The 19,555-nt window shown below is 34.3% G+C and overlaps 1 long non-coding RNA gene and 1 other non-coding gene across 3 annotated transcripts; both read left to right on the top strand.

Annotated features, from left to right (window-relative positions):
• The first annotated feature begins 232 nt into the window (after positions 1-232).
• trnan-auu (transfer RNA asparagine (anticodon AUU)) lies at positions 233-306 on the top strand. The gene has a single exon. It is a non-coding gene; the product is annotated as a tRNA-Asn (tRNA).
• A 14,673-nt stretch (positions 307-14,979) lies between these two features.
• LOC114459550 (uncharacterized) lies at positions 14,980-18,357 on the top strand. 2 transcript variants are annotated; one of them, XR_003673397.1, is made up of 4 exons: positions 14,980-15,059; positions 15,754-15,851; positions 15,981-15,994; positions 18,278-18,357. It is a non-coding gene; the product is annotated as an uncharacterized LOC114459550 (long non-coding RNA). The 2 variants fall into 2 exon arrangements; XR_003673396.1 differs by lacking the exon at positions 14,980-15,059 and having other exon boundaries at positions 15,612-15,851.
• Positions 18,358-19,555: the final 1,198 nt, after the last annotated feature.

Genomic DNA, 19,555 nt, shown 5'->3' on the forward strand with positions numbered 1-19,555 from the left:
TGAAATGATTCTAATTCACTAAAATACACAAAGCGGTGAGAAGAAAAATGTCCTGTGCACACATGTCATGAATCTGATGTGGACTCAGTGTGTAAACTGAACATGTGATCAGAGTGAGAACATTGCACCACATTTATTAGTGAATGAGGCCCAAATGTTCCAAAAATCCAAAAACTCATTTTAAAAGCGGAGAAGATTGGAACCAATTAAATATCTAATAGTGAACCATCAGGGTGCTGTGGTTGAGCTGGTCAAAGTGTCTGTCTATTAAACAGCAGGTCCTGGGTTCAAATCCCAACAGTACCAACTTGTTTTTTTGTGTTTGTGTAACCCTACGGTGATTGTTCTGCTAGTGAGAGCTCTAAGATTCTAAGATAAGGTTATCCAAGTCTAGATTCCATGAGGAGACTGGCTATAAATATGTCTAACAGTTTAATAACTGGTAGATTCCACCCAAATAAAGGACACGACAACAGGTTTAAAGTTTAAGTTCAATTAGTATTTGTTTTTCAGTTTCTTTCTTGTTTTTAGTCAACGACTCAAATGAAATAACAAAAATAAATGTACAGATCGGCCACAATAATACCTCTGAGATCTCAGTAAAAATAAAATAAAATAAAAGGACAAAAATAAAATACCTTGGTACCAAATAAAAATAACCTGAGTGCATTCATTAGGATCCTACCACGCCGTTAATACTCAGCGTCCATGAAAAAGGAAAGGTACCCAATGTAACCGTTGCAGCGCTGTTAGACAAGGAGGTGGACCAGGGAACCAGGCACCAGGGTGAACCAAAAGGAATCCAGTTTCAGCAGAACCAAGAATCAGATCCAGATGAATCCTCTATAAAAAAAAAACAAAAAAAAAAACACAATCTGCTAAACGTGCAGAAAATGAGCTACTAATCAGTCTTTGTGTTCTTATTCATATTATTGTCCATTACTCAACTCAAATTCAGCTTATCAGCTGGAATAACCTAAATAAAACAGTATTACAATCAAAATTGGCATTCATTTTACAATTAAAAATATTTATTTTCAACAAAATATAAATCATTTAAATAATTGGCTGAAAAATAAGTCACAGTATGGTAAACATCCTAAATATACAGGTAGCATATCACAATCACAATTACATATGATTGTACAAAGTAGTTCACTGTTATTGTTCAATGCCATTTTTACATTGGTGATTTTCAAAACAAAAGTAATAAATTTATTCTTTCAGTTTCAACATTAAAACATTATCCTGACTGGTTTTTATCATCAGCAAAGTTCACTAATACGTTTATAGTCATTTCTCAGCAACACTAGCATGCTAATGCTAATACACAGAAAATGTGGTCAGGCCACCAGGATAACCACGTCTCAAAACGTTTTTACTTCTAAGTTCCAACTGGTTCAAAAACATTCACAGGTTCTGTAGGATATGTTTACAATGATCATAGTTAGTCTCTGGATTGATTTAGATCATGAAAACAACTTTTATTTAAAGTGTACCTCTCGTTTTGTTTCTCTGTGATGTGCTAGCTTAGCAAGATGGATGCCAGAGAAAGAAAACCAGCGAAGAAGAAAGCTAAAGTGCATTAGTGCACTACCCTCTAGTGAAACTCAGAATTACACTTCATTCGCTTTAACAGGTGTTTACATCAGATTGCATTGTAGGATAAAACTGGCAAAAATAACAGGATTACATTTGTATTTCACAGGAGGAAGAGTTCATTCAACCATCATTTATAAGAATTTAAAGGCATTTACAGGAAGAGAGAGAGTGATATTAGTCTTAGATTATCACAAAGGTCAGAGGTCATGATAACCACAAAGAACACTTACATCTTTTAGAAAGAAAAACACAGTAAAAAGGTTTTTCTAATAGATTATAAACAGTTCTTAGAATGTTCTGTAAGAAGATGATTTGATGATTAGAAGAAGAAGAATCTTCAGAATTCTCCAACATGTAGGAAAAGCTTGTCCATCAGGAAGAACAGTTTTCCTCTGTTGACCAGCGTTCCTGGTTCTATTTGTTGGGCCTATTATAATGTCCTTCATAGACATATGTTGGGAGTAAATATGTGACATGAACGTATGAATTCCATCAGTGAAAGTGTGAGAGTGTTCAGGACCCTGTTCATTGTGATGAACTCTGACCCAGAACCAGTCTCTGTGTTAAAAGAAAAAAACATTAGGAGATAATCCCTACAGGAAAAAAAAAAGAATTTAAAAAACGGATTAAAAATAATAATAATTTGGAAAACGGATTTAAAAAATATATACATTCGGAAACAGATTTTAAAAAAATAATTTGGAAAATAGATTTTGAAAAAATTAATTCAAAAAATAATAATTTGGAAAATGGTATTCAAAAAGTAATTTGGAAAATGGATTTAAAAAATAATAATAATTTGGAAAATAGATTTAAAAAAAATGAATTCGGAAAATGGATTTAAAAAAAAAAATTCGGAAAACTGATTAAAAAAATAATTTGAAAAAACGGATTTAAATAATAATAATTCGGAAAACAGTTTTTATAAAAATTACTTCGGAAAACAGATTAAAAAAGATGAATAAAAGAAGGCAAAACTATAATACGTTGGGTGTTACACTGAGCCACTGTGGTGCTTATGTTAAAATAACTAGTTATTTATTATAATAAAGACAACAATATTAAGGCGTACATTAGTGTTTTATACATTTATAATGTCTACTGAATACAGAAAAAGATGATTTACATGGTAAACACTGCTTTCAGTTCATTAAAGATAAGAACAATAGATTTTAAGTGTTTTAAGACAAACTAACATCAACAACTGCACAAAACAAGACTAAACACAAGCTCACTGGGGACATCTACTGGTGAGATTTAGAGATATAACTTTAGTTGGAAGATGTACAACTATTTAACACTTGTAGTTAAGATGTGTGAATAGAATCAGTGATTTTTTTTGCAGTGTTTGCACAAGTAAATTTCTATATTTTTGTACCTGTTTATTTTTCATTTATCATTAAGCTTTACATTTAGGTTATACAATATAACCTTTATTTGTTCCACAAAGAGGAAATGTGCAGTGTTTTAGCAGCAGTAGATAAATAAACAGGGTAATAAACAATCGGAGATATTTACACACACATGGTCCTGTACACAGTACAGTGAGAAAGAGGGAAGATAATGGTGCATGAAGGGATATTACACAATAAAATATGTAATTCTTAAATGGTCTTTTTCTAATATGTTTATCTAAAGTCTAAGTTTAGTTTTTTAATTCTTAATTTTTGAAGGTGAGTACAAACATGACAACAGTATAATGTACATTATAGTAAATTATTTTCCTTTTTAAAAAGCTGCATTTATTACACTTTGAAATAATTCAATATATACTACTGTTTTTTTATTTTCATAAAGTGATTAAATAAGTATCTTCTGTTATTATTTTGACTGACCTTTTGAAATGTCCAGTCTGCAAACCAGAACAAATAAAGATACTTGATAGTAGACTACATTAACTGTTACTTTAAATCTTAAAGTACATATTAATACAAGAGTACATCTCAAATAAATACATGACAATTATAATGTAGTTTAAAATGGAAAATTAAAAACAGAGATTTTCTTGATATTTTCTTTTTTAAATTACCTGATATTTGTACTTTTTCAGTGATGATTCAAAGGAAGAAAATCACAGTGTAAAAAAAAAAAAACAAAGAGCACTGGAATCAATGTGTCACATTTATTTATTTAACCAGACCAGATCAACAACTTCCTGAACTGTTGGTGTCCATTTTCCAGCTGACAGCAGGTTTATGTTGGAATTGTGTGCAGCCTGATCTCTGGGTTCTTCAGTCCAACACTGGAACCAGAAGGTGTCGTCACCATCCGTGTGTCGCTGGGATCTGAAGATGATTCCTGCTCCATGTCTCCATCCACACAGAGATGTGAGTGGAGAGCAGATGAAGTGCTGAAGGTCTTCCCACACTCATCACATCAGAAAACATTCTTCTCATGAACTTGTTGGTGGAGATTAAGGTCAGATTTCCTCTTGTAAGATTTTCCACATGTGTCACATTTATGAGGTCTTTCTGATGAGTGGCTGGTTTGGTGTTGTTTTAACTGGTGATATGTTATAAAAACTTTGTCACACTGGTCACAGGGACACACTTCATGTCCAGTGTGAGATCTCAGGTGGATGATGAGGGTTTGTTTATGTTTATATATTTTCCCACAGTGGTCACAGTGATACAACTCTGTTCTGGAGTGAGTCTGCATGTGCAGAGTTAAATTTGATCTATGTGTGAAAGTCTTTCCACACTGTTCACATCTGTGAGCTTTGATTCCACGATGAATGAGAACATGTTGACTGAGGGCTCCAGATTGACTAAAAGTCTTTCCACATTCATCACACATGTGAGGTTTCTCTCCACTGTGAACAAGCTGATGGTTCTTCAGGTTCACTTTCTGAGCAAAAGCTTTTCCACACTCGTCACAAATGAAGAGTTTTTCTTCAGAATGGATTCTTTGATGTATAGTGAGGGTTGATTTCTGGGCATAAGCCTTTCCACACTGGTCACAGCTAAATGGCTTTTCTCCAGAATGGATTCTTTGATGTATAGTGATGGTTGATTTCTGGGCATAAGCCTTTCCACACTGGTCACAGCTAAATGGCTTTTCTCCAGAATGGATTCTTTGATGTCTATTGAGGTTTGATTTCCTGGTAAAGGCCTTCCCACACTGGTCACATGTATGTTTAGCTTTAACTCCAGCTTGGCTCTGCTGTTGAACTCTTTGCTCTGAAGTTTTTCTCTTAGATTTGTTTCTTTGTTGTGGCTGAGCTTCATTGTCCTGAGAACGTTGAGGTGTCACTTTGTTCTGGCTTCCAGAGTCCTGTAGAACAGTTAGAGATTAAACACAGAGAAGGAACCAAACAAACATTTGTTTCTAAATGTGTTCCTAGAAAGAACAGTGGCTGTTCATCCACATCCACATGGACGTCAGCAACCAAACTTCAATCCACTCATTTCGCACCATATTTGCTGTCACAGCTGAGTGGTTCCACAATCCTCCATTCACCTGTAACATCAGCATAGAATCAGCTCCACCTGAAGGATAGAAGAGACATAATGAACATGAAGGATCTATAAATATTCATCCATCCTTTGCAGTGTCATCACTTTGAAATTGACTAAAATGATCAGTTTGTTCAGAGATCACATGATGTGGAGGAAAATATTTAGATTTTGTGGCTGAATAATTTAAATTCCCATGGATTTGTAAATGAAGGTCTTCAGTGGAAACAGTTTGACTTTGAGGTTTGACTTTGTTCTTACAGGATTAATGAACAACTTGTAATGAGCTCATGATTGGCTAATTATGGTCCTATAATATCTGTGTTAATAGAATCATAGACAGAATGACAGAATCAACCAATAAAAATAAAATCCACTGTTAAATGCAGAAAGTGACATAATGTGAATGAAACGCTGTCATCGTGAGGTAAAGGGAAATGTTAAAGGGGACCGTTCATTTGGTGCACCCCAGCACCCCTCCTGGTCCTGAGCTAAACAACATGTTGAAGCGTCCACCTGAAACATGTCTAAACTACCAAAATACTGATCAGACCAGTTCCCACGTAACGTTTATGTGTCTGTGAAGCTACGGCCATTTCTGGTGAAGAGCTGCAGTTGTTCTGTTGTTGTGGACGAGACCAACGATGACAGGGATTGTAGAGTCTGAAACATCATAGGTTCATGATAGCTTGATAGCTTCTAATACTGTACAATATTCTGCCCTCTAGTGGTGAAATAACTGATGCATTTGTTTTTGTTTAATCATTATAGTCTGGAATGATGTCATCAGGATGATTTAAATTAAACTTAATCGATAAACCTGATCAGATTCAGTAAACTATTGATCCCTGAGGGGAAATATGTTGATATTAATGCTGCTCTCATACATCTTTATATTACATATAAAATAAAATAAAATGTTTTTTGTTTAAATGTATTTGTAATATATTTCTAGAATATTTCTAAATAAATGAAATTTAAAAAAAAAAATGAATCATTTGTGTGAATAAAACAGAAAACAAAATATCCCTGAACTTATTGATTAAAGTCAGGTCATGTTCCCCACCACAGATCCTGGATCAGTACCAGTAGTGGGCGGTTAAGGAAGAATTGTTGGTAGAATCGTGCACTTTGGGTTAAAAGCATAAAACTTGGTACATAGATGGCATGAACACTACTGATTGTTTTAGGATGTGGATCCACCTCAGCAACCTCCCCTAGTGGTCGTTATGGCCATTTTTCTCAAAATGGCCGTTAATTTATTGAAATACATATTGAAATCTGTAGCCGAGCTCATGCTGCTTTATAAACATGTGTCTGTTTACATTTCAATCACGGCAGAGAGCTTCCTGGAGGCGTGGCTTCTCCAGCTCAGTGCCGAGTCAAATTCGTCATCAAAGTGGGAACGCGTCATCAAAATGTAGCGAGGTGTTTGGGCTCACCCTGTAGTAAGAAAGGAGCAAATCACCCTCTAACTAACGATTGAGGGAATTAATTAAAAACTATATTTAGGACATGTGTATGAAGCCCTAATAACACTTTATCATGTTTAAAGCACAGAAAAGTTAATTTAGCGTAACATGTGCCCTTTAAATAAACGTTATTGTCACACTGACTCAGCATCTGATTTTGGGACACACACACACACACACACACACACACACACACACACACACACACACACACACACACACACACACACACACACACACACACACACACACACACACACACACACACACACACACACACACACACACACACACACACACACACACACACACACACACACACACACACACACACACACACAAATTATCCAATTCAGACTAAATGTTAAAATGAACAGATTTAAATATATATATAATATTGAACTTATTTTTCAAGGAAAAATGTTTTTAATATGTTAAAACCAGAGTAAACATATTTTCTAATGATAATCTGTACTTCATTAAGGAAATCTAGTGATTCCTTCAATGACTACAGTGTTCTTTCATCCTAGCAGATTAAAATGAATCCTCATATTATGTCTGTAAATTGTGTCTTACCTGTAGCAGCCATTCCTCACTCAGGTCTTTACTATTGAACCTTTCAAACTTCACAAAAATGTTTGTTTTACTTTTTGATCCAAAGACACTCAGAGATATTTTATTACTGAACCACTGGTAGTGAGAGAAGCAACTGAAGATTTAGTTTTGTTTGGTTCTCTTTCATCTTGCTGCCACGGCAACCGTTCACTTTCAAGTAATGTCAACAAACTGTTTCCTATGTTGTACATGTATACATACAGTGTGAACAAATTTAGTTAATGTACTTAAATACTATACTTAACTAATATTTTTAAGTATATGTACTTTACTTGAGTATATATATATTTTTTTACACTACATTTCTATTGATGCCCTTATTATTACTCTGAACTTTTTCTCTCCTGTCAGCTTAGTTTTTTGAAATAGCTTAATTTCTGATAATAAATAGGTTCAGTTGATTCTCATATGGGTTATCCCAGTTCTATAATACATTTAGTCTGTCACACTCATCAATGCATTCACTATTTCAACACTAAGACCCACACAAACATGGAAATCACATCTTGTTCTGTCACTTCTAAAGTTTGGGTTCAAATAAAAATAGTAGGCCTGTAAATCTGATTCATATGTGAAGTCCTGTCTCTGCATTGACTGCATGTGTAGGACATCCTCATTTTCTGTTGGTACACTCACAGTATGAGCCATGTTACTTTTTACAGTAAAAACATATTAAGTAGTAATAAATAGTCTGAAGCTCCTCCTGATATATCACATCTATTCTGTAAATATTGAAGTCAAACACCCTTATTTTATGTATTACACACACACACCTTTGGCTCTGAAAGCTCTCAAACTGCTTCGAACACTATCATCTACATAAGATATTAAACTTATTTTGGAAGGAAAACATTTTTTAAATATTATAACCAAAGTTAATGTATTTTCTAAGGATAATCCATACTTTTATATATTTATTTATTGAAATAAAATCTAGTGATTCCTTCAATGACTACAGTGTTCTTTCATCCTAGCAGATTAAAATGAATCCTCATATTATGTCTGTAAATTGTGTCTTACCTGTAGCAGCCATTCCTCACTCAGGTCTTTGCTATTTAACCTTTCAAACTTCACAAAAATGTTTGTTTTACTTTTTGTTACAAAGTTACTCAGAGAGAGTTTTTGCTACTTCTCCACTTGCAGTGAGAAAAGCAACTGAAGATTTAGTTATGTTTGAGTCCCTTTCATCTTGCTGCCACGGCAACCGTTCACTTTCAAGTAATGTCAACAAACTGTTTCCTATGTTGTACATGTATACATACAGTGTGAACAAATTTAGTTAATGTACTGAAATTTAACTTGAGTATTATTTTTAGGGGATAATTTTACATTTCCACTGATGTCCTTATTACTCAGTACTTTTATTTATTCAATCAACTTAGTTTTTTTTTTTTTTTTTTGTCACTGGCCACGTTTACATTTGAGCTTTAATTCCTCTTTAATTCAGAATAAAAGTTAAATCATCTTTAAACTCACCTTGTAAATGTAACCCTACGGTGATTGTTCTGTAATAACAATCCTAAGATCCTAAGGTAAGGTTATCAAAATCTAGATTCGATGAGGAGGCTGGCTGTAAATTGATCTATCAGTTTAATAACTGGTAGATTCCACCCCAAAAGAAGCACACAGCAAGTTTAAAGGTTAAGTTTGTATTAATATTTGGTTTTCAGTTTCGTTCTCTTTGTTGATTAAAAAAAAAAGATTCATTTGAACATAACAATAAATGTACAGATCGGCCACAATATTACCTCTGAGATCTCAGGAAAATACTTAAAATAAAAGGACAAAACCAAAATAGTGTGGTACCATATAAAATTAACCTCTGAGTGCACTCAAATTAGGATTTTACCACGCCCTTAATATTCAGCGTCCATAAAAAAAGGAGTACCCGATGTAACCGTTGCAGCGCTGTTAGATGAGGAGGTAGACCAGGGAACCAGGCACCAGGGTGAACGTGAAGGAATCCCATTTCAGCAGAACCAAAAATCAGATCCAGACGAATCCTTCATAAAAAAAACCAGTCTGCAAAATGTGCAGAAAATCAGTCTGTGTTCTTATTCATATTAATGTCCATTACTCAACTCAAATTTAGCTTATCAGCTGGGATAACAAAATAAAATAGTATGACAATCAAAAATTGGCATATATTTTACAAATAAAAGTATTTCTCTTCAATAAAATATATATAAAATATAAATCATTTAAATAATTAACTGAAATATAAATCACAGTATGGTAAACATCCCAAAATATACAGGCAGCATATCACATTTACATGTGATTTTACAAAGTCTAGACATGTGCATCTTGTAGTTCACTGTCATTGTTCAATACCATTCTTACGTTGAAGGCGATTTTCCAAACACACAAAATAAATTCACTCTTTCAGTAGTCAGTTTAAACAATAAAACATTACCCTGACTGGTTTTTATCATTAGCAAAGTTCACAAATACATTTATGGTCATTTCCATATTTTATCAGCAACACTAGCATGCTAACACAGAGAAAATGTGATCAACACTCACCAGGATAACAATGTTCAAAACGATTTTGTTTTCTGAGTTCCAACTGGATCAAAACCATCACAGGTTCTGCAGGATATATTTATAGTTATGATAGTTAGTCTCTGGATCTATTTAGATTATTAAAACAACTTTTATTCAAAGTTTACCTCTCGTTTTGCCTCTCTGTGTTGTGCTCAGCTTAGCAAGATGGATGCCAGAGGAAGAAAACCAACGAAGAAGAGCGCTAAAAGTGTTTTAGTGCGCTGCCCCTTCTGGCGAAACTCGGAATCACACCTCATTCGTTTTAACAAGTGTTTAAAGTGTTTTGTAGGATAAAACAGACAAAAATAACAGGGTTACATAAACATTTAATTCCTAATGTAAATTGAATTCCAAATTAAACTTAAATCTGAATTAGGTGGCTGGTTTATTCCAATTTCATTTCTGAATTAAATAATTCCTCTATCTTGTAAACACTTAATTCCACTTTAATTTAATCCACTTAAACACTGTAATTAACTAGTATTTTCAATATGTACTTTATATGAGTATTATTTTGGGGGATAAGGTTTGGTTGGAGGAGATGATGACACTACCTTTTCTGGGTTCATATCATTTGGAACATGATTAATAACTATAGTTTGTCAGATTAATGCATTAGGTATTATCATTGTTGTACATAGACGGATCACAATTACATACATTAGGAACAAAAGTTTAAAGATAATTTTATTTGCTATCACAGTTTTTTTAATACTTGTGGTACTTTTACTTTAACAGATTTAAGGATTCTAAACTGTCCAAAGTTTCTGTAGCCCAGTAAAAAAAAAAGCTTGGGTGTTAATAAATGTTAGAAGATGTTCACTGATTAAGGAGGTTATTTGTTTTATTAATCTCTGAACATTTGAAAACATGTGTATTTTTCTGTTACTTGAAAAGGAATGTTTATTTTTGTATGTAAACTAAACCAATTGTATAAGGCGAAGAATATGTTTTGTTTGGTTTGAAGAGTATATGTGTAGTGACCACAAGTGACCAGAGGAGGTGCTGTGGAGGAAATGAAGAGCCACGGAAGGTGTGGAGAGAAGAAGAGGAATGGAGAAAGAAGAGAAAGAAAAGGAGATAGAGCAGATAAAGTTGAGAGAAAAGAAAAAAGGAACTCCATGTGTTGCTGAGTTAATGTGGTCCCCTGTCCCATTCTGGCTTTTGCCAGAGCCGGACGTTCAATTGGGCATGCTTGAAATTGGGAAAAGTATGCGTGTATCTGATTATGTATCTGTGTTCACGACTGAGTTGTTCGCCATTAGGTGGGCTTTAGATTGGATTGAACGAAATAAACCTGAGATGTCGTATATATATTCGGATTCCATGGCTGCCTTGCAGGCAATTTCTGACCATCCCTCCGGGGCTAGGATAGATACTGTGGTAGAGATTTTGTGTTGCCTTCACCGGATAGAGTTGATGGGGTCTAGTATTGTTTTTTCCTGGATTCCATCTCATGCAGGTATTGTGGGGAATGAAGCTGCTGATAGGCTAGCAAAGAAGGCTCTTCTCGAGACGGAAATTGAATATGTGGTCCGATTGGGGAAGGCTGAGTGTGTCAGTGTTTTCAAAGCTACTGTGTATCAGCAATGGCAAAGGGAGTGGGAGAATGAGTCTAGAGGGAGGCATTATTTTAAGTGTCAACCTTGTGTGCAGGGCACTAGACTCCTGTGGGCAACTTGCCGATCAAATCAAGTTAAGATAACCAGATTAAGACTGGGGCATTGTGGACTAGCTGCATATTTAAATCGAATAGGCAAACATCCGGATGGATTATGTCAGTGTGGTCAACTTGAGACTATTTCCCACGTTCTATTGGCCTGTGGATGTTATTCTGTTGAAAGGGGAACGTTATTTAAAGAACTTTCAACTCTTGGGCTGACAGTGTTTTCAATAAAGTCAATATTTGCATCAAGAACAGAGTCGATTTTAATAGATAAGGCAGTCGTGAGGTATCTTCAATCTTCCAACCTCTATTTGAGAATCTAAAATGGAGTGACTCTAAGTGAACAGAAGAGGGCAGCATTACGCTTCTTTTAGTGTACAGCCTGCCGGAAACCATTAGAAGAAGAAGAAAGGAACTCCATGTTAAGAGTTCATGTTTTAGAGGACCAGCCACACAGAAGAGGACGTGAGATTGTCAACCCGACACAGTCTACTGAGCGGACTCTGTGTGAGAGTTGTACGTCAGACCCACGGATGAACATTAGCCTGTTAGCATTTAGCTTAGCTTGTCCAGCAGAGTGATTCAGTGCTACGGCGTCAATCAGCCATCCACCTGTCCTGCTCGGGAAACGAGAGGAGAAACTAGGCTGGTGTGGTGTGAAGTGGACTGCTGCTGTCGGAGAGAGGATTTTCACCGTTGGAGGAGCTAACACCATGTGGAGAGTTTGGACCTTGAATGCACCACGGAGATCCGCCATTTTCCATCAGTGTGGAAGTGAGGGGAGGAGAACACCCTGAAATACAGGCCTGAACTTGTTTTATTTTTATATGCCGGCTTTTTCAGGGTTTATTTTGTTTTATTTTATTACAGTGGGTCCACATTTTGTGTGTTTTATTTTTACCTTACCTAAATCTTTGATTGTCTAAACAGTGATTTTTTTATGTTTGGTTAATTCAAAAAGAAAATAAGTTTGATATAAAGCATTATTAATCCCTACTTTTGGTATTTATTATATGTGGTGAAATATTTAATGGGCATGTGTTTTTCCTGTTTCTATTTTATCTTAATAAATCTGTGGTTGGGATAGGCTAATTAAAAATTAATTACTATTTATTAAAGAGTCCCAGAGCCTTGCTCAAAGAATTAGAGGGAGCAAGAGCGCTACATTTCCATAGTTCTTTTGTCTTATACTCCATGTAAAGAGGTCTTTTATTAGTCTATTTTCTTTTTAAAGTGGTGCAATTTTTGTGGCTTTAGACTTCAGTTACATTTATGTATAAAATATCTTCCCTACATTATAAACAAATTAAAAATATAACTATTTTTTTATATTTTCTGTTTCCACTTGATCCAGAATAATAATAATATTTCTCAACAAGAATTGTTGATTGATTTGTCACATGACTGCTACAGGGTTTGAGTTTATTTTATTTAGTTTCACATCTACCTGTAGCTCTTTGTTTTTTAGACTGATGACAACTTGTTTGTAGTTTTATTTCAGCAAGTTTAAGTTTTACAGTTACAGTTGTGGACCTTTGTAAGTGAATACACTAGTTACATTACAACAACCAAATTAAACTGTATCAACTAAGTGAATTCATAAAAATGGCCTGTGTAAAGGCTTTTTCAAATGAAAAAATTGTTGAACAAAAAATAAACACAGAAAATCTGCTAACCGGGACTCGAACTCGCAACCCTGGGCATGAAAATCCAAAATATTCCATAGGACAGAGGTTTCCAAACTTTTCACAGTTGAAAACACCTTCAGACTTTGAACCTAAAGCCATGTACCCCCTACTCCTCCACACTTAAAAAACATCATAATGTTATGTCATATACAGTTTAGCCCTACAAGGGAATTTTTCACTGAATTTGACCTGTTGAGGAATAATATATAATGGAAAAAAATAACAATAATCTGTTAGCACATAAGAAAACATCTTATTCAGAATTATCACTTGTTTGATTTATCTAATCATTTAGCCTACTGGCATTTTTAGAAATAAACCTATTTCCTCTTTGTTTTAGAAAAATAAGTCGACCAAACATTTGTTATGTAAATTTGTTATGTATATTTGTTGTTATGTTGCTGCTGATTTTTTATCCTGCAATACGAGCCAATGCAACCACATTTTGTTATCTGTACTGTAGGGATGTAACGATTCACTCAACTCCCAATACGATTCGATTCACGATACTGGGTTCACGATACGATTCTCTCACGATTTATTTTACAAAATGGGACTGTAGACAATTTTTTTTTTTTTGGGAAAAAAACTAGAAAATACTGTATTATTTTCCTTTTAAATTTCATTGTCAAAAGAATCCCTTGATAAACTATTCAAAACAATGTAATTTAACTAAAAATAAATCTTGAATGAAATAAATAAAGGAATAATACAAATGAAAATGAAGCCTATTAATCTAAATTCTGGTTCTAAAATAAACAATGCAAAACTGCATAATAGTTCTTTTTCTTTTAAAAGTGCAACTGAAAATGTATTTTGTGCCTTAACAATTGGACTTTAAAAAAAAAAAAAACGTGATTACACTGATTTACGTCATATTTGTTTGGACCAGCAGAGGGCGCTGGTAACACAGTGGTCGGTTGGCATGCAGATATCTTGCAGTGAAGAAGAGAAGCTATGCTAGCAGACAGAGCTAATAGAAAAACATGACTTTTACAGATATTCAAGTAATATTACAGATATTCTTTCGGTGCTAAAGGGGTAATGAATCATTTATTAACATATTTAAGAGTAGAAGGCGGCCAGAAAGAAAGTATTAGCAGACTCCGCCCGCCGCCTACACTTGTGGTTAAAAAAAGTACTGCGATTCAATTTTCAAAAAATCGATATCAACCGTGATACCTATGAATCGATTTTTAACTGCCTTACGATTAATCGTTACATCCCTACTGTACTGTAAAGTTTAAGTTTGAATGACAATAAAGAAAGTCTAAGTCTTGATTGAACATATTGCAGTAATACAACATATTGATCACCCTGAAACTGTGAAATACAACTCACTACAACTTAAATAAGATGGATGAGGTTGAGAGGATCAACAGAACTCTGCAATGTTTGGCTGAATTTGAGAAAGTCTGAGTTTTTCATCGTTCTCCACGTAAAGTCAACAGTAGGAATAAAAAGATGAACTCACAATATTGAGGGAAAAGAAACATTTTGACTTTAAAAAATAGTTTAATTATTTAGCTCAAAATAAGCATTAAAGTTTAAAATAAAACCTTTATTGTAAATACATAAAAACATTAACATGAAACTAAACAAGTGATATTAAAGATTGTTAAACAAAACTTAACATTTCTGATTTTTACTCAAGAGAAAAATAAAAACAGGAAATACTGTTTGTTGGCTAAACTCCTTAATCTAGGTTTCAAACTGGGATTAAAAAGATGAAATGTAAGATTAACAAAATTCTATTTTGTTTGCAGATATAAAAGCATGCTGTTCTTGGGAGATAACATTAGCTCTTGCTGATATCAGAAAATGTCCAACACTTAATTTTCTACATTAAAAGACAGAGATGATGGTCAGAAATATGAAATACAATCATTTTTTATTTTTTTTACAAGTTGGTCAGTTTGTGACTGTCCATGGACACCAGCACGAGGCACAAGACGGGTTCTACTTCCAGGTTCCATCGTGGGAGAGTCACCAGATGGGTTCTACTGCCATCTGTGTAAATCATAGCTTTCAGATATTACGTTAGAATAAGGGGTCGTACGTCTTTCATCCACTTTGTTGAAGTGGTGAAACACTTACCCTGAGCTTGGTTCTGTTAATGTAAATGTCTGCACTGACACAAGCACTATTACCTCATCATTTCATTAAGCATTTTATTTATGTTTTCTTTGATGTTTATGCATAATCAATGTAATCTGTTTATGAGACAGTTTGTTTTAAATGCATAAATACTAAGTTTTTGACATTCCACCTAGAATGTTTTATAGACTTTATATAACATACTGTCAGCATTTCTTGCTCTCAGAGATTCCTAAAGATAGGAATAGTTTTCTTACTAGAAAATGTTTTATTGGATGCTCTGACACATTGGATGTATTGACACAAACACTTACCTCATTGAATTGTTTTATTTATCCAGGTTAGCCACACCATGCACATTATTTTGAAATGGTGTTCTCTAATAATAATAATAATAATAAAAAAGAACCTAGTTTGATCTTTAGACACATTTTTTGTACTTTTTTATTGCATGGGAGAGAACTTTTACTCTGAGTACATTTTAAATGATCAACTTTTTACTTTTACTTGATTAGTAACTTTACTTCGACTTAAGTAAAATGTCATCAAAGTAACAGTACTTCTACTTAAGTAGACTTTTTCTGTTCTCTTTCCACCCCTGGTTGCTATAGATACGATCAACAGACTGATGAAAATAACCGTGATGGGTACAGAGTCAGAGCGTGCAGCAGGAGTCGCCATAAGATGGATGTTCCCGTCAGATTTCCAAGTATCTTGATCATTTAAAAAAAAAATTCACAAAAAACAGAAAAAATTTCACAAAAGCTCTTTTCACTAATTTTTCCTCCTGTTTCTTTTTTTTCTGTTTTCCATGAATCTCTCATCACTCGTCTGTCAGCCTGATTATTTACAGTAAGTACGTTATCACTACTACACGGGTCACTATAAGTGAAACACTGAGGTATAAAGAGTGCTGATATATTTACTAAAGTAGAAGAAGTTAATGTTACTTGATTTAAATTGTACTCAAGTACAATGTTTATTTTTTGTAATAAATCTTGGTACGGGTCCCTTGCATACATAAACATCTCATGTAGAAACTTAAAAAGGAAGAGACCAAATCTACCACAATTACAACTTTATTTATTTTCCACAAAGGCATCTGTATAAAAGCTTTGTAAGAATGTACAGTTATTAATAAAATAAAACATTAATTAATTCAAATCAAAATCAATAAATTCTCAGGTTATATAGTATAGATACATTAATGAACTCTAAAACTGAGAAAATAACCTCCATTCAACGCTGTTTTGGTGCCGTACATTACGTTTAATCTGATTGATCGGCTATGATGTGATGCATTACATTTAATCTGATTGATCTGCTATGATGTGATGCATTACGTTTAATCTGATTGATCGGCTTTGATGTGATGCATTACATTTAATCTGATTGATCGGCTATGATGTGATACATTACATTTAATCTGATTGATCTGCTATGATGTGATGCATTACATTTAATCTGATTGATCGGCTATGATGCGATGCATTACGTTTAATCTGATTTATCGGCTATGATGTGATGCATTACATTTAATCTGATTGATCGGCTATGATGTGATGCATTACATTTAATCTGATTGATCGGCTATGATGTGATTCATTACGTTTAATCTGATTGGTCGGCTATGATGTGATGCATTACATTTAATCTGATTGATCTGCTATGATGTGATGCATTACGTTTAATCTGATTGATCGGCTATGATGTGATGCATTATGTTTAATCTGATTGGTCGGCTATAATGTGATGCATTACATTTAATCTGATTGATTGGCTATGATGTGATGCATTACATTTAATCTGATTGATCGGCTATGATGTGATGCATTACGTTAAATCGGATTGATCGGCTATGATGTGATGCATTACGTTTAATCTGATTGATCGGCTATGATGTGATGCATTACGTTTAATCTGATTGGTCGGCTTTGATGTGATGCATTACATTTAATCTGATTGATCGGCTATGATGTGATACATTACGTTTAATCTGATTGATCTGCTATGATGTGATGCATTACATTTAATCTGATTGATCGGCTATGATGTGATGCATTACGTTTAATCTGATTTATCGGCTATGATGTGATGCATTACATTTAATCTGATTGATCAGCTATGATGTGATGCATTACATTTAATCTGATTGATCGGCTATGATGTGATGCATTACGTTCAATTTGATTGGTCGGCTATAATGTGATGCATTACATTTAATCTGATTGATTGGCTATGATGTGATGCATTACGTTTAATCTGATTGGTCGGCTATGATGTGATGCATTACATTTAATCTGATTGATCGGCTATGATGTGATGCATTACGTTTAATCTGATTGGTCGGCTATAATGTGATGCATAAAATTTAATCTGATTGATCTGTTATGATGTGATGCATTACGTTTAATCTGATTGATCGGCTATGATGTGATGCATTACGTTTAATCTGATTGGTCGGCTATGATGTGATGCATTACGTTTAATCTGATTGGTCGGCTATGATGTGATGCATTACAATTAATCTGATTTATCGGCTATGATGTGATGCATTACGTTTAATCTGAATTAATGAGTCATCGTTTTAACTTTTTAAATTAATAATTTGTTTATGTCCCTTGTCTTTTATGCCTGTGTGTTAATACTAGGCATGCAACAGTAATGTTCTCTACAGGGTTGGGCTCAGTTATAATTGTATTCGCATAACTGATAAGTATGCATTAATAATAATTAATTACAATTATGACATAATCGTAAATGCTAAATTCTGTGGCCGTTGTGATCTTAATTGAATTGTAAATGAGTTCTAATAATTGACTTAGAACTGTAACATGTTTCCCCAGTTTTGTCAATTACAATTACTATGTCTAATACATATGTAGTTCATTAAAATATATTTGTGTGTGTGTGTGTGTGTGTGTGTGTGTGTGTGTGTGTGTGTGTGTGTGTGTGTGTGTGTGTGTGTGTGTGTGTGTGTGTGTGTGTGTGTGTGTGTGTGTGTGTGTGTGTGTGTGTGTGTGTGTGTGTGTGTGTGTGTGTGTGTGTGTGTGTGTGTGTGTGTGTGTGTGTGTGTGTGTGTGTGTGTGTGTGTGTGTGTGTGTGTGTGTGTACGGATTTGCACTACAATCTTAGTAAAGTCCCCACAGCAAGTAAGGAAACAGCTCCACCAATATCCCCCCCCAACAGACAAGCCCCCACCCCTCCCCTATGTAACACACTAGGGGCTCAGGAACTGACTACAAATAAAGGTAAACAGAAATAGGTCCGCCTGTTGAACCAAAGTGTGTGAATAATTGACAGACAAAATAATATTGGGTAAGTATATATATTTAAGATATTTGGAGTCAGTATATATTTTATATACTGTATATTATTTAGTTGCTATTAATAATTAGATATAGACAATAAACAACAATAACAAAAATACAATCACAAAACACAAAGGAAATCATTTCTTATTTCAGAATTCAACAGTCATAGTTAGTTTCCTTTAGTGTGTCTCAGTTCAGTTTGTTTGATTTCACAGAGTTGACATGTGAAGGGTTCCACAAAGTTCTTTCACATTGGAAAACAAAAGAAAAGCAAACAAACAAAAAATCCCCAGGGTTTAATCCAGATATAAGGTCCGTGTGTCCGAGGAAACAAAAAGATCAGATATTCCTACTGCGATGCAGCGGTGGTTGGGTGGTGGCTCGCCATCTAGTGGTTGAGAGTGGTAGGTGATCCAGAACTAACAAATTAACCTGACCTATAAAACAAGGCCAACAACATTTAGTCAAAAAGCTAATAAAATTAGTACCTTTTAAAGAAGAAAATAAATGAACCTTAGCACCCTTAAATATAATTGGTCATTGTTAAATAAATGAACAGTTATAAATACTTGAAATAAATCACAGCAGAAAAATCCATATCAATCGTAATCAATTTGAAGCTTCATTATATACATTCACAGTTAAATATAAAGTGCACTTTTAAATCAAAATCATTAGCTGTAACGCTAAGTCATATCATAAACATACATGTCTTTAACATATTCTTTAAATAATTCATTGTTGTTGTACAACACATATCTAATTCATTCAATTCATTCAAAAGGTCAAAGCCTTTTCAAAACCACGTCATAATTAGGTCTGCAGTGTATCAGTTTCTGAATTAAAAATAAATAAATATATTTATTGATATGTGCACAACCCCGTAGGATGTAGTTTTGCCCAAACATCCATCCATACATTTTCAGACCCACTTATTCCTGTTTGTCAGGGTCGCGGGGGTCTGCCGGTGCTAATCCCCAGCTCTCATTGGGCGCTGGGTGGGGGTACACCCTGGACAGGGCACCAGTCCATCGTAGGGTTTTACAATGCTGTAAAATCTATGGTTGTCAGACATTTTTTCCATTACAAAATTTACTTT

The sequence above is a fragment of the Gouania willdenowi genome, unplaced genomic scaffold, assembly GCF_900634775.1.
Source record: "Gouania willdenowi unplaced genomic scaffold, fGouWil2.1 scaffold_328_arrow_ctg1, whole genome shotgun sequence".
NCBI classification, from domain to species: Eukaryota; Metazoa; Chordata; class Actinopteri; order Blenniiformes; family Gobiesocidae; genus Gouania; species Gouania willdenowi.